Source organism: Psittacula echo (assembly GCF_963264785.1).
Source record: "Psittacula echo genome assembly, chromosome: 2".
In the NCBI taxonomy this organism is placed as follows: domain Eukaryota; kingdom Metazoa; phylum Chordata; class Aves; order Psittaciformes; family Psittacidae; genus Psittacula; species Psittacula echo.
The window spans coordinates 112,898,664-112,911,963 of record NC_137737.1 but is presented as its reverse complement, the minus strand read 5'-3'; positions in this window follow the sequence as shown (position 1 = coordinate 112,911,963).

Genomic DNA, 13,300 nt, shown 5'->3' with positions numbered 1-13,300 from the left:
TCACTTTCAGCATGGCTAGAACTGCTAGCTTCTCAGGAAGCAGGCTGCCGCGGTGCGATGAGCCAATGTACCACTTCTCAATAGCTCTACAATTCTCTCTTGGTTGGAGAATATCCCAGGTAAAACAATACAACCAAAGTCAGATGTGGCCAAAAGACTGCTTTTACATAGCCTGAGGCTGACTGGATCGCTAGTTCACATAAGCCTTGACTGACGGGGATAAGCTGATGGGATTTAATCAGTAAAGAGGGAAAAATGAAATAAACTTTGTACGGATGGCAAGAGCCATGATTAGTCAATGTATTTATCACCTGGCTATTTCCCAGAGTCATGCAGTAAAACATAGAAGAAATGAACAGCATTTAACCTGTCCAAACCTTATTTTACCTTTTATTGCTCAGAATAGCACATGCTGTAAGGTATGTACCAGGAAAAGGCAACTGGATGCTGTCATGGCTTTTCCCAGAAAACAGGAGTTTTGCGTAATTCCCCTCAATTTATGTGTGTGCCCCAACATTCTGCAGTAAATGTTAAAAATGTAAATGGCTTATTGATTTATTGAACCACCTAAATACTTAGATATGTCAGTATCACGATGGATTTTCAGATTTTGGCCTATGCAATGTAACTTCAGAAAACCCAGCTGACAGTAGCTTAGCTGTTCTTAAGACTCAGAATGGATAGTTTGTATTCTACATCCAGTGAAAACCTCTATTTCTTTTTTTTGTACTTCTGACTGAAGTCTGCTGGCCTCTCTCACTTAACTGAAGCCAGAGAACACGATATGAATTTCTTGAAATATGTACTTCATGCTGAATCAGTGCTAAACACGGGATAAAATTGACCCCACTTCTCTGGAATGAATCATGACAAGCCTGGGTTGGCAGGAATGGCAACCTGCTGTGAACACTGATACCTCTGTAATTATTGATTTATGGAACTCTCCTGTCTTTCACCAGTTTTTCTACCCTTTGCACGTTTATTTGGTTGTTTAATAATATTGCCTATGCTCTAACTTGTGAGCTCTGTGGCTTAGTGATTCACTTTGTATAGTTTTGTTGTTGCATCTTTAACTCACTTAAGAGTCCTTAGAAACCTCTACACAGAAAAACACTGAGGTGCAGATGTGCAGTCTTTGTGGAGCTAAAATGGCTTTCAACAACCATGCCATTGAATATATGAAGTGCTTTTTCCATCTTATCCTGATTATTTGAATCAAGGTTTGATTTGATATATATTTTATAAATGTTTAATCCTTTCAACAAATAAAACTCACTATTAAAATACACTACACACTTTACTGCCAAGAGTAATAGTCTAGGATGAAGCCAACACTATAGATGAATAGGGTCTGCCAGGCCTCCAGGCTCTATGTAGCCCTTTGGGAACTGCCTTCGTGAAGGCCCCAAGTATAACTTCTTTCAGGCTCCTTTCAAGGTAAGCCCCATGCTCTGGAGCATGAACACTGGACTCTGGCTTCTGTCTCTTCCCAGATCGAAGACCCAAATTCTGTCCTATCCTTTTATCCCTGCCTTAGTAAAAGCTGCAAGGTTTTATGACAGCACAAGACAAAAGCTTTTTAAAAGACTGTAAGGCAGCTTGAAGGCCCCTGGCTGGAAGAAGACATCTGCCTGAAACTCTCAGTGGGCTTTGGACTTTGAAGGGTGAGCATACATTTATGGGTGATGGGGAAGAGGCTGTGCTTTATTTTCCCAGTAGGGACCATGGTGGGTACACAAAGCCACTAGACTGTGACACTTCTGGGCTTGTCCTCAAGCAGCAATGAAAAATTTAACCCAGGTATGCCACAGGGTAAGTTTGTCAGCAGAAGACTCTCTGCTGGCATGGCTTAACTGCTACCAGTATCTAATCTATGGGTTTAAGTATCTTTTCACTGTCTTGTCTATGTTTTAGGACTGTATTGTCCTTGGAGAAATCATCCTTTTTTCCTCCAGGGTTCTTGTTAGGTGAGGGTTATCAGGAGGTACACAGGAGCTTTTGTCCTCTTTCTCCTGCTTTGCAGCCCCTGCCTGGCATGGTGTCTGGTGCTGTGCCACTTGGCTGAGAGACAGTGATGGTTCCATTCATGTGATGGCTGCAGAGAGAGGAGGCCTATGCCTGCCTTGTAGCTCCCCTCTGCCCTTAAGAGACCCTGCAAAAACTCTGCTTCTGTATTTCACCAAACTTTCTTCAGCTGTTAATGCTTGCAGCGTACTGCAGGAGTCAGATGAGGTTTGGGGCTGGATGCTAAAGGCCTGGGAGTTGTGATGGGTTTCCACTCACTGCCACTCAGTGACTTCATGCCTACCATTGGGACCACCAGGCAGATTGAGAACCACAGGCAGAGCCCACAGATGGGTTCCCCAGATTTTATCATCACTCAGATATGTGCGCCCTGGCAGCAAACTTCTTCCTCCAAGAATCTAAGAGATTTCAGCTTGTTTGCACAAGAGGTGCTCTCTTTTGACAATGATGGAGCAGTGAGCTTGTGGCCAGGGGGTGATGATCTTGTGGTGATATTGGATACTTGACTGTCCACCTCTGATCCCTGCTGGTGAGGTGACAGGGTAGTTTTGACCCTGGGGAGGTGGTTCCTTGTATCTCCCAAGCCGTTCTCACTGATTTGCATGACTGGAACATCATTTACAAGTTGCTTATACAGGAAACTGGCTCTTACACCCAGGCAGGTGCAGCACAGCCTCTCTGATGAGGGCATTTCCCACATAGATAGTCAAGAACATTTCTAAAGCTAGCTGATGGCTCTGAAATAGAAACAAGATAATATTTCTTTTCCCATCGTCTATGGTCTGTGGGGAGGGAATAGAGACAGCCACCACTCATTTAGCAAGAGCAATTCAATTTTTAAGAAATGGGAAGAGACACTAAAAAGCACTCTTTGACTTAGGGTCATTTAAGCAGATAGTGCTGAAGCAATACCTGTGGTGAGGAGCAGCAATTATTTTTATATACATCATTACATATTATTCAAACTTATTGCAACTGGAAAATAATGCAGCTATTGCATTCATTTTCTATTAATTTCCTTTTAAATAAGACTTCAAATGTTATAAAAAGTTTGAAACATAATTGCTAGCATGACTGCCCTATCTTCAGCCAAATAAGCATTTTTTTATTAGACCTCATTTTATAAATGGAATGTGACTTGCAGGTTTGAATTCAATCCTTCTCTGCTCAGCATTAAGCCATATATTGGAGAGGTAGAGCATTTAAATGTTGCCAAGATACCTTTGCAACCCAAAGGGCAAGAGAAAGTTCAGTTCAGTAAAGTGAAGGCTTAAATTCTGGAGAGTTGAGCCAGATCTATGCAGAAAAATCTTAAAATTGCAAATACTGTGGATTTAGATTGATCCTGATAATGCATTTTATTATTTAGATGTAATAAAAATACAAATGATATGAAAAATAGTAAAACCTCTAGTTCAGTGAGAGAGATTGAAGTGTTTTTAGACTATGCTACATGAATGCCAATGTAGACAATAGAGTTTTGATAGCTATTCATCTAACATTTGCAGAAAGACATTAACAATATATCATCCTTCACTGCCGGCTGCAGACACATAATATCATTCACAAATTATGTATTTAGGTTTTGAGAACATGAGATGTTTTTTGCAATGCTAATACCAAGACCGTGTGTCCAGAGATACTGAGTGGAGAGTCTCTGGCCCAATCCTGATCTCTCATGTTTCTACTGACATCAAAAATGAGAGTCATATGCAAAGGGTTTAATACTGCCACCTGCAGATTGCTGTCGAATTTGCCGGGTTTTGTCACTGTTCCATGGCTATTTTTTTCACTTTTTTTTTTTTTTTTTTTCTTTCACCATTTAAATTGTTGCCCTTTCCATTCACTGCTGGTTGCTCTAAAGTCTGCTGGACATCCTCTGATGGAGTTTTTCTGCGAATGCTACTCCAGGCTTTAAACACTAAGTCAGTTTTGTCAAAACATCCTTTTTTTGTCATCATGCCTCATTATTGACCTTTCCACCCCTGAAAGGACTCTGAGCAACCAATCAAATAAGCATGAGGCTACAGAAGACAGTGTGCACATCCTGTGTTCTAGGACTACTTATGAGCACTGAAACTCAGAGCTGATATTTTCCTCTCAGTTAATAAAATTGCCAGAAGGGAAATACCTTCACTGTCAGAATGGCTATGTGAACAGATGAATTAGGATTAATAGACTTTTTTAATGAGCTTTCTAAATTGGTTATAATAAAGAAAGTATTATAGCATGCTTGTGTCCCCACAATGCCACACCAGCATGGGAAAGATAGAAAAGAGCAAGTATTATACAAGAGAAAGAACAATCTAGAAGAATCATAGAATCACTGCATTGAAGAGCTAATCCCAAAAGTGACACCCATGGGACACTTTAATAAGGATGAGTCTACACCAAAACCCAGAACCTGCTGTAGAGATTTGTGAGCTATCAAAAACCTGGATAAACTAGTCGATGGTTCAAAGTGCAAAGCTGTGTGGAGTTACCAGCTGGGGCTTCAGTCTGGCATATCCTGCATTTATACTGTACCAACCCTGAGGCACATAAAGATCTGCCTTGTACATGTCAGCTTTGGAGCTCATGCACATCGCTCCACCATACTTCTTGTATGCAGTGTCTGCTGGAGAGGTACAGATCCAGGCAAATTTGATTCTGTTGCAAACTCTGGTGGCTGTCTATGGTGTGACATTTAACACAAATTTCTTTGTTTTCATATCTAAAATTAGGATTAAAAAAATCATATCCCTTTGACAAATGTCTCTGACTTAAAGAAAGACCTATATGAACTGATATTTTAATCATTACTTGATTATTATTTTATTCTTGATAAAGATTTTGAGTAAGGATTTTAATTAATAAAGAGAATAAGTATATATCCAATTGTGAGGGTTGAAGTAGGTCACTTTTAGGAAGTTTCGTAGTCCATCCATTCTTAGGGGCTGATATTAAACTCAGCACTTGTCTGCTTCAGAAAGAATGGTATAACTTCATAGGAGAATTTATTTTTGAGAGGGAAGAGCAGACCACATAAATGAGATATTAATATTTTTTCATTACAGCAAGGTCACATGCAGCTGCATTTTCAAAACCCAGGTGTTCTGCACTTCAGGCAGTAGGTGCTCCAACAGATCTCTGCATGCTGCTGTGGCTGGGAGTTTTCAACAGTTATCTTAAATACTGATCTCTTCTAAAAATATGACCATATAATTACATGCTCAGATACTAAGAATTGTGACGATGGTGACTGGAGGCATGTGTCCTGGTTCCCTGCTGGACACTTGGAAATTAGCAGTCCTTGCCTTTACTTCTCAATGGGATTGCTACAAACATTGGCCTGTCGTTACAGATGGCTTCCTTATTCTCTGCCTAGCAGCGACAGAAAAATGATGCACCCAATTACTAGTGCCACTTAAAAAAAAAGTGCACAGTTCATTAGTTTGAATGGGCGTGCAGTTCTGACCTAGTGTGTCATTCACATATTATAATGAGCCATTAGCATATGCTAATTGCAAGCCTGAGCCTAGCCCTGGCACTTCCAAAAGATGCTGGATGATACTATGTAGATGCCGGCTAGCGTTGACTGTGCACTGGATGCCGGCTCCTGCTTCAAGCAGCAGCCTGGCTGGTTGGCTCCAAACTTGGTACCAGAAGTCTGCATTTCTCTCTGCAGGAAGGACTGCTGAATCAGCTTTGAATGCAAGCAGAGGCTTACTGAGTGAAAGCATTTTGCAGGTGGGCAAAGGCGATTTCTGGAGACCAGTCATAACTTGGCAACCCTCTGTGATCTGCAAGAGAAGCTGGTCAAAAATGGATGGAGACCCCATAGACCTTTTCTAAACATGACAGCAACGTCTAGTTCATTCAGCAAGAAAATACTATCAGAGAAGAGGGAAAGTGCCAGGCCCCTGGAATGGTAGCTGCAGAACTACACTGCAGACCTTGAAAGTGCCATGAGTAAGAACAAAACATATTGAAGCTGAATTTCTTTCATGCCCCACACTTCTAAAAAATGTGTTGAACTCTGCTCACTTGCCTTGGAGTCCAGTCTGCAAAGTTTCACCTAGCAGGGGACCCTGGCTACTCCTCACTTCCTGAGGGAAGGCAGGGGAAGGATTAATTTGCCTCCAGCTGAGCCTGCTGGAGTGTCTTTTGGCTGTTTTCTCCTACGATGGAATCACAGCTCCTCAATTTTTTTTTTTCCCTTGTGGTTTTAGACTTTCCCAATTGGTTCTAGTTAGTGGTGTTCCTGAGATAATTTACCTATTGGGCTTGGCCAGAGCCCCTCACCTTCCTTCTCTGGGGTAACTCCACCATACCTCTCTGGGTAACAAGTGTGGAGGGTAAAGTGTGGATGGTGGCTGATTGCATGCACAAATCCAGAGCAATCTTCACAACACTCACTCAGTCCTTCCAGCCATGTTCGCCTCTTCTCTGTAATGGCTGGGGAATCAACTGAAAGTGGTGCCCCGGTGCACCTGGACCATGTGCCTGGTGCCACAGATGCTGGACACTGGCACAGGCTGCCCAGAGAAGCTGTGGCTGCTCCATCCCTGGCAGTGTTCAAGGCCAGGTTGGATGGGGCTTGGAGCAACCTGGTCTAGTGGAAGGGGGTTGAAACTGGGTGATCTTTAAGGTCCTTTCCAACCCAAAACATTCTATGATTCTATGATGTCATCTTCCCAGACACTGGTACCCCTACCACTTTCTCTCTTGCCTGGAGAGTAGAGCTACACTCGGTACGGACAACCCGCAGTACTCAGAAACCTCGTGTGAGTGCTTATTAATTGTGGGATTGGCATTAAAATCACAGGACATTAAAAGGGCATGTTCTTTGTGCCACCAGGGATCAGGGTCTCTAGAGCTTTTCCTGCAAGTGTTAGATATTCCTGGGGAGGAGAAAGGCAGAGGGGAAGGGAATACCCTTACACAAGTCTTCTGACTTCAGGGGTTGGGGCTGCAAGAAAATAGACAGCAAATGTTGTGGAATTAATTCTAAAATCTGGCAATGCTGCACATGTTTTTCTCCATAGGCAGAATAAAACAAGCAAGCAAGGGCTGCACCTAACAGAAGCTTTCATTTCTTTTGAATATGTTTTTTCTAATTCCTCCTGATCCTGATCTCCATTCTGTTGCACACAGCCATCCAGAAAAACACACTTCCTGAGTGTTTTCATCTTTAACTCCACGTTTGCTCATCCTGAGATTTCAGTGCCCGTTACCAGAGATGATGTCTGTTATTACGTGACTTTTCATACAGGTTTCACTGCAGTCGAACTATCCTGTTTTTCAAACAAACTTCTGTGAAGTAGAAGTGATTAGCCAAATTAATGTGAAGTTAATGTCCCAAAGCAGCACAATTTGTTCTCAGAACTTCACGCGACATTTAGCTAACAGCTTAAAAGAAAGGGTTCCATTTGATAAAGTGATCAGAAAGAGTCACAGCAATGAGCTCGGATATGCAGGGCTTGGTATAGTTTTTTCACTACCATAAATTAAAGAATAAGTATCAAATAGCATATTTAGCCAGGCAAGCATATGCAACAAGAAAAAGAAAAGAAAAAAAAAAAAAAATTGGGAATTTGGAAAGTTTCTGTTTCCATGGTGCATCTTGGGAACGGTAGCTCTGAGGACCACCAGCAGAAAACAGTGCTGGGGAAGGAGGGAGAGGGTAGGCTTAGGAAGGTCAAAATGCCAGACTTGAGGTGGAGGTCCAGGTCCTTCAGCCCTTGATGTTTTAATGCCAGCAAGCCTTTAATAAAATAGTTCACTCACTGCTCATCCTTATGCAATAGCCTTTTGCTTTTGGAAACCTATGTCCAGATCATGTTCAGGGCTGTAAAAGTGTCTAGGACAATGGATGCCAACTGTTTCTGAAGAGGCTTTCAGAAGAGCCTACACTAGGGATGAACAACACTTTAGTGATCCTTCTCACAGAATAAATCCTGAGACAGGTAAGACTGGCATGGTAGTCTTTTTGCAGGTGCATTGCCTGAGCTGCCTGGGGAAGCACACACAACACCTGCTCAGGCATTACCCGACTGGAGCTGAACCACTGCAATTAGTCCCTCATTTTAATGAGCACCAAGGTTAGTCACATCTTTTTTAAATTACCCCCTTTTGATTTTGTCATTTGGAGGGCTCTTAATCCTCCACTGCCAGCAAGATCATTGAGGAAATGGCACACAGTACGACCCAGGTGTGCTGAGCACCTCACAATACCAAGCCAGGTCTATATGGCTTCTTGTTTACAGTTTTCAAGGTCTACTTTGGCTGCAAATGGGACCTTCATGGTGGGATCATCCGCCAGTGGTATAAATTGCTCCTATAACAGGGCTGACTGATCATTTGACTTAGGATGGCCCAAAATGGCAGTGTGGCCATTCTAGATGGATGGTTTTAGATTAATGCATAGAAATCTCATCTCTACTTAAGCATGCGTCTTCTTTTCAAGGGGAACTCCATGTTCCTTAAACCCAGGCTTCATATTTGTCCCACATTCCTAGGACTCATGACTGTGAATCTCTCTTCTCATTCACCTCAGCTAATGCAAATAATGTATAAAAAGGCTTTCAGTATAGAAAATGTGCAGAGGATGAATGTTTGTCTGTCGAGCAGAGCAATTCTACTTGCACTTCAGTATTAAAGAAATCCTCTGAATTAGCATTCCATCAGCTACAAATCCAGGAATTTTGTGGGAAGCTTTTAAGAACATATTCTGTGGTCAGATGATTGCATATTGGGCTAGAACCAGAAGTGATTAAATGTTGAAATTAGAAGCCTATGAAATAAGCTGGGATCCCTAGAAAATCAGCGCACAGCTTATTGTAAATTTGATTATGAATTTTTTAGGCACTAAGTAGACAAAATTACTGTTAATCACATGTAAATTGGGACACTGGAACTAATCCACTGAAATTAGTAGGATTTTTGCCATTGATTTCCACAAGAGCCGGATCGGACCTTCTCTGAACAAGGAAGGGGAGGTGGAAAATTAATGTCTTGAAGAAGAAAGACTTAGGCCAGGTCTCACTATGAAAATGATGGATGGCTCAGTAAGTAACCAACTCTCGATTCTTTTTCTTTTCCCTAAAAAGGCATCATTAGCTGAAAATCCTTGCCAAGCTCAAATGCCACTTCTATTAAAAAAAGCTAGATTTTGTTAGCATGATGTATTAATATCAAAGGTCACAACCAGAAACTTATTTACCAAATATGTGCTGATGAAATATTTGGTAACTTGCACAAGGAGTAGAAATCCACTCTGTAATGGGGTGCGAGTCGAAGGGGTTGCATTTGCTGCTGTGGGGTCCTTGGGTCTTTTCTGCCTGCTGTGGTTGGATGGCATGGGTAATCTGCAGAGACACTGCAGCCTGAAGTCAAGTAAGTATCCTTATTGCAGACATAGGCTTCTTAAGAACAGCTAATATGTTTAGGTAATATAGGAACAGAACCTTGGAATTAAAAGTAAAAATGGCTGCATTTTACAGTGAAACAACTGCAAGCTAAAGAAAGAATTTTTTACTATCTAGAGTTCAGCCTCAGTATGTATTTACCTACTGTAGCATTTGGGAATAAGTAGGCATAGTTTATGAATCAATTATTGATGGTGCTGTAACCCGCTCCATTGCAGGCCAGAATGCACAAATGGCCTTTGCACTTTTAAGGTACAGCCATGTAATATTGATCACTATTTCCTGTGCTTCTTAACCTCATGGACAAACCATTATCAGCTCACATTTATGAAGGCAGAGATTCCCTAATTCTCCTTTCCCTGTCTCCTGGACTCAGCACAGCAACCAAGGGCAAAATGATGAGAGAAGTTAATAATCACTTTAAGCTGCCTCTGCACCATATTCTTAGGCTACTGAAGATCCTTGGCAAAAATTAATCTTACGTCTGGCTCTGCACTGCTCTAGCTGGGTCCTGATTCCTGAGGATTCATTTGAACAACATCAGCCATCGGCGATGGCTTACCAGCCATGCTGCTCCGTCTGTTTTCTCCTGTTGTGTATGCCAAAACGTGGTGCAAGTGTCTTACCCAGGCTGAGAAATCCCTTACATAAGGAGAATTCTCCAGAGGCCCTTTATGCATGATTTACAGCATCATTATTCTATCACGCAGCCATAAAACCCATAAAGTCCCAAGCACTGAAAGCAAGACTCACACAGGCTCAGACACTTTCCTCTTAACTGCTGCTGTATCCTTGGAATATGTGCAGCACAAACTGCCTCTCTTCACCTCCACTACCCAGTGTGATGCCCTGGCAGGTCTCAGTGGGTTGTCAAGTGGTTGCATGTGGTGCTCCTGAGGGAGAAGAGGTTTGAAGAGCCCCTGGCAGATGAGGGTATACCTGAAGTGAGGATGGGTGACAGAGGTTGCATCCAAGCACCGTGGCTCTTCCCGCATCATCTGATGCTAGGAAGTTTTCTCCTGTCAGCACATGAGCCACTACACCATCTCAGCTGTCAAAAACGAAGAAACCTGAGAGTCTAGGCAAATGTGAATTAAACACGACTACTCGGGTACTGTGTTATGACAAGCATATTTCCATCCATTATTTTCAGCTACCCAACAAGAAATCGTTTCAGTATCAGTGGCTAGCTCTTTATACTCGCTCATTTGAATATAATGACTTTGGTTTCATCTGAAGACTTAAAATTCCTCTGGGCAAATTGGATTTTTTTTTTTTTTAAATCTTTGCGAATTGAAAAATCTAGTAGCCATGGTTGATTTCCCGTTTTGATGGGTACATTGCTCTCTTAGCTATCTCTCAGGCAGAGTATATCACCTGAAGTGTGAAGTTCTATAAGCACAAATTATGCCTGATAGTGAGATGCCTTCTTTTTTTCCCGTAATTAGTAAAGTTAATTTGATTTAAATGGCAGTTCTGCTGAGGTACTTGTATTTATTCCGCTTTCAATTCATGGACATTCTGAAAATGTTTTCAAAATATTAAATGAAGCTATAATTTTCCTGTGGTCAAGCAAAAAATCCCACCCCACATATTATTTCTTGAACATGCTATTCCCAAGCATTTTGAGAAGGCTTGATTTGCTCTGTCCACAGGCTTTGATTCCTTAGGACTGGTGACTTGTCTTATGTAGTAGAAAATTGCAAGTCTCAGCTACAAAGATCCAAGAAAAACACAAGCCTCTTTATGAGAAGCATGTTATCCTAAGACAGTCCTTGTCAGCCTTTGCAGACTCCTGTGGGTCCCAGAACTCCCACTATGGGGACCACGAAAGGTAAGCAAAACCAGCATGCCCACTGCCAGCAGATTTTCATTTGCTGTGCAGAGATCCACATCTCTAATGATAAATCCTAAAGGGTCCACACACTGAGAAATGCTGAAAAACACTGCCCCAGGTTGAAAACCTCTGTGATTGAAAACCACTGTGCTCGTACCTTGGAGCTATCTTTGCTAATTGGGCAGAGCTGACAAGCAGGTCCAATATGGTGAAAAGTGATCCCCAAATTATTAGCAATGTGATGGCATCTGGAAGTATTGTAGAGCAATATAGGCACAGCTCTAATCAAGGACTTATTCAGCCTCTTGTATAGCCCATCTGTTAAAGATTTAGCATATTAAATATAATGCCCTCAGCAACTGACTTTGATGCATGTTCAACTGTGAAACATTGTTTCTAACTAACGTAAAGAAATTGTCGTTTATTATCTGTTAGGTCCTTAGAATGGAATCTCTGCTAAAGTCACCAAAATAAATGTTCTATGTTTTCAGTATCTATGAAATATTGATATCAGATGGAATTACTCTGCTATCCAAAATTCACTAAGTCCTGGAGACTTTGCTGGACTTCACTAGGATTCTAACTATGGCCAAAATGCATAAGACAAAGGAAATGTGTTAAACTTAGGATACTCAGATTTTAGATGGAAAATAGGAAGCAGTGTGGTGCAAATATGACTGCATTTCTACCTGATGTGAAGTGGTTTATTGTAAGTATTAGAACACAGTTGATTACCAAGCATTGAACACAGTTTGTTGGGTTTGTTTTGGTTTTTTTCCCCTTTGCTTCGTGCAGTACAAGCAAAAGGTAAGGGATTCATCCTGGCTGAATTCCAGTTTTGGAAATTACATTTTGCTTGACCCTAAATTCACTCTACAGTGCCAAAAAAGAAGAAGAAGAAAAAAAAGCCTACAGTCCTAAATCATTATTTGCTGCTGTAATTATTAATCAGCAGGTACATCTGATGGCTTCCTTTAGTTTTGGGAAAAGCAGATTGTTGTTTGCATGTCTCCTTATTAAATTATTATGTTTTCATTCTCTAGAATGAAAAACATACTATAAATATAAAATAACTGCTTGGGAAGCCTTTATTTGAATCTAAGCTTCTCTGCACCTTCAGTAACTGATTAATATAGTAGTATAATCTTCTCTTCAAATTTATTTGTAGTGTTTGGTTTAGCAAAGAGTCCCTTCCTCTGTTCTTCCTCCAAAAGAACTTCCATTTTATTCGTGAAGGGCTTGTCCGGGTTAAGTGGACCTGTTGGAGCAGGTCCACAAAGACAATCAGATGGATGGAATACCTCCTCTGAGAAGACAGGCTGACTGAGTTGCGGTTGTTCAGCCTGGGAGCAGGTGATGGGATGTGAGGAGTACATGCCACATGGCTTCAAGCCCCTGTACGCACCACCAGACTGTGCACATGTGCTGTGAGGGTGTGGTGGTGCTGAGGAGGAGCATAGAATCCCAGCACTGTACCAGGTGCTTGCTGGGTTGCATTCAGCATTTCCCAGGGATTTTTGTCTTCTTAATATCAATGGTCATCAGATGGAAATGATACTAAATTGTTTACATTCCTACAGAATCAGAGCTCTCAGGACTACAATGCCTTTCTAAAGCCTGCTTAAGATGCAGCTTTAACAATCCTGAAATTAAGTCAACAGATCTCCACGTTTCTTCCTTAGCTATGCAACCCAACAGCTTTCTTGAAACTGGTAAATAAGAATAAATGATGCAATCACTGATTAGTTTTTATGTGTGTGATTCTGCTGTTTGCAGTTAGAGCATGGCAGCTCTGCACTTGAAGAAGTCACCAAGATTCTGTCATTTTTAAGGTGCACTATGCTGAGTACTTACTTTCATTAAGAGATAATAGACTCTAAAATTGCTCAGTTTTGATTTACACACATAAATTAGTAATAAAAGTCTCTAATGACTTTAAACATTTTGCGTTGATAATTAAATTGTAAGGGAGGCTATAAATGGACGTGTAGGAGAGAATATGCTCCTGTTAATATTTATTATACACATT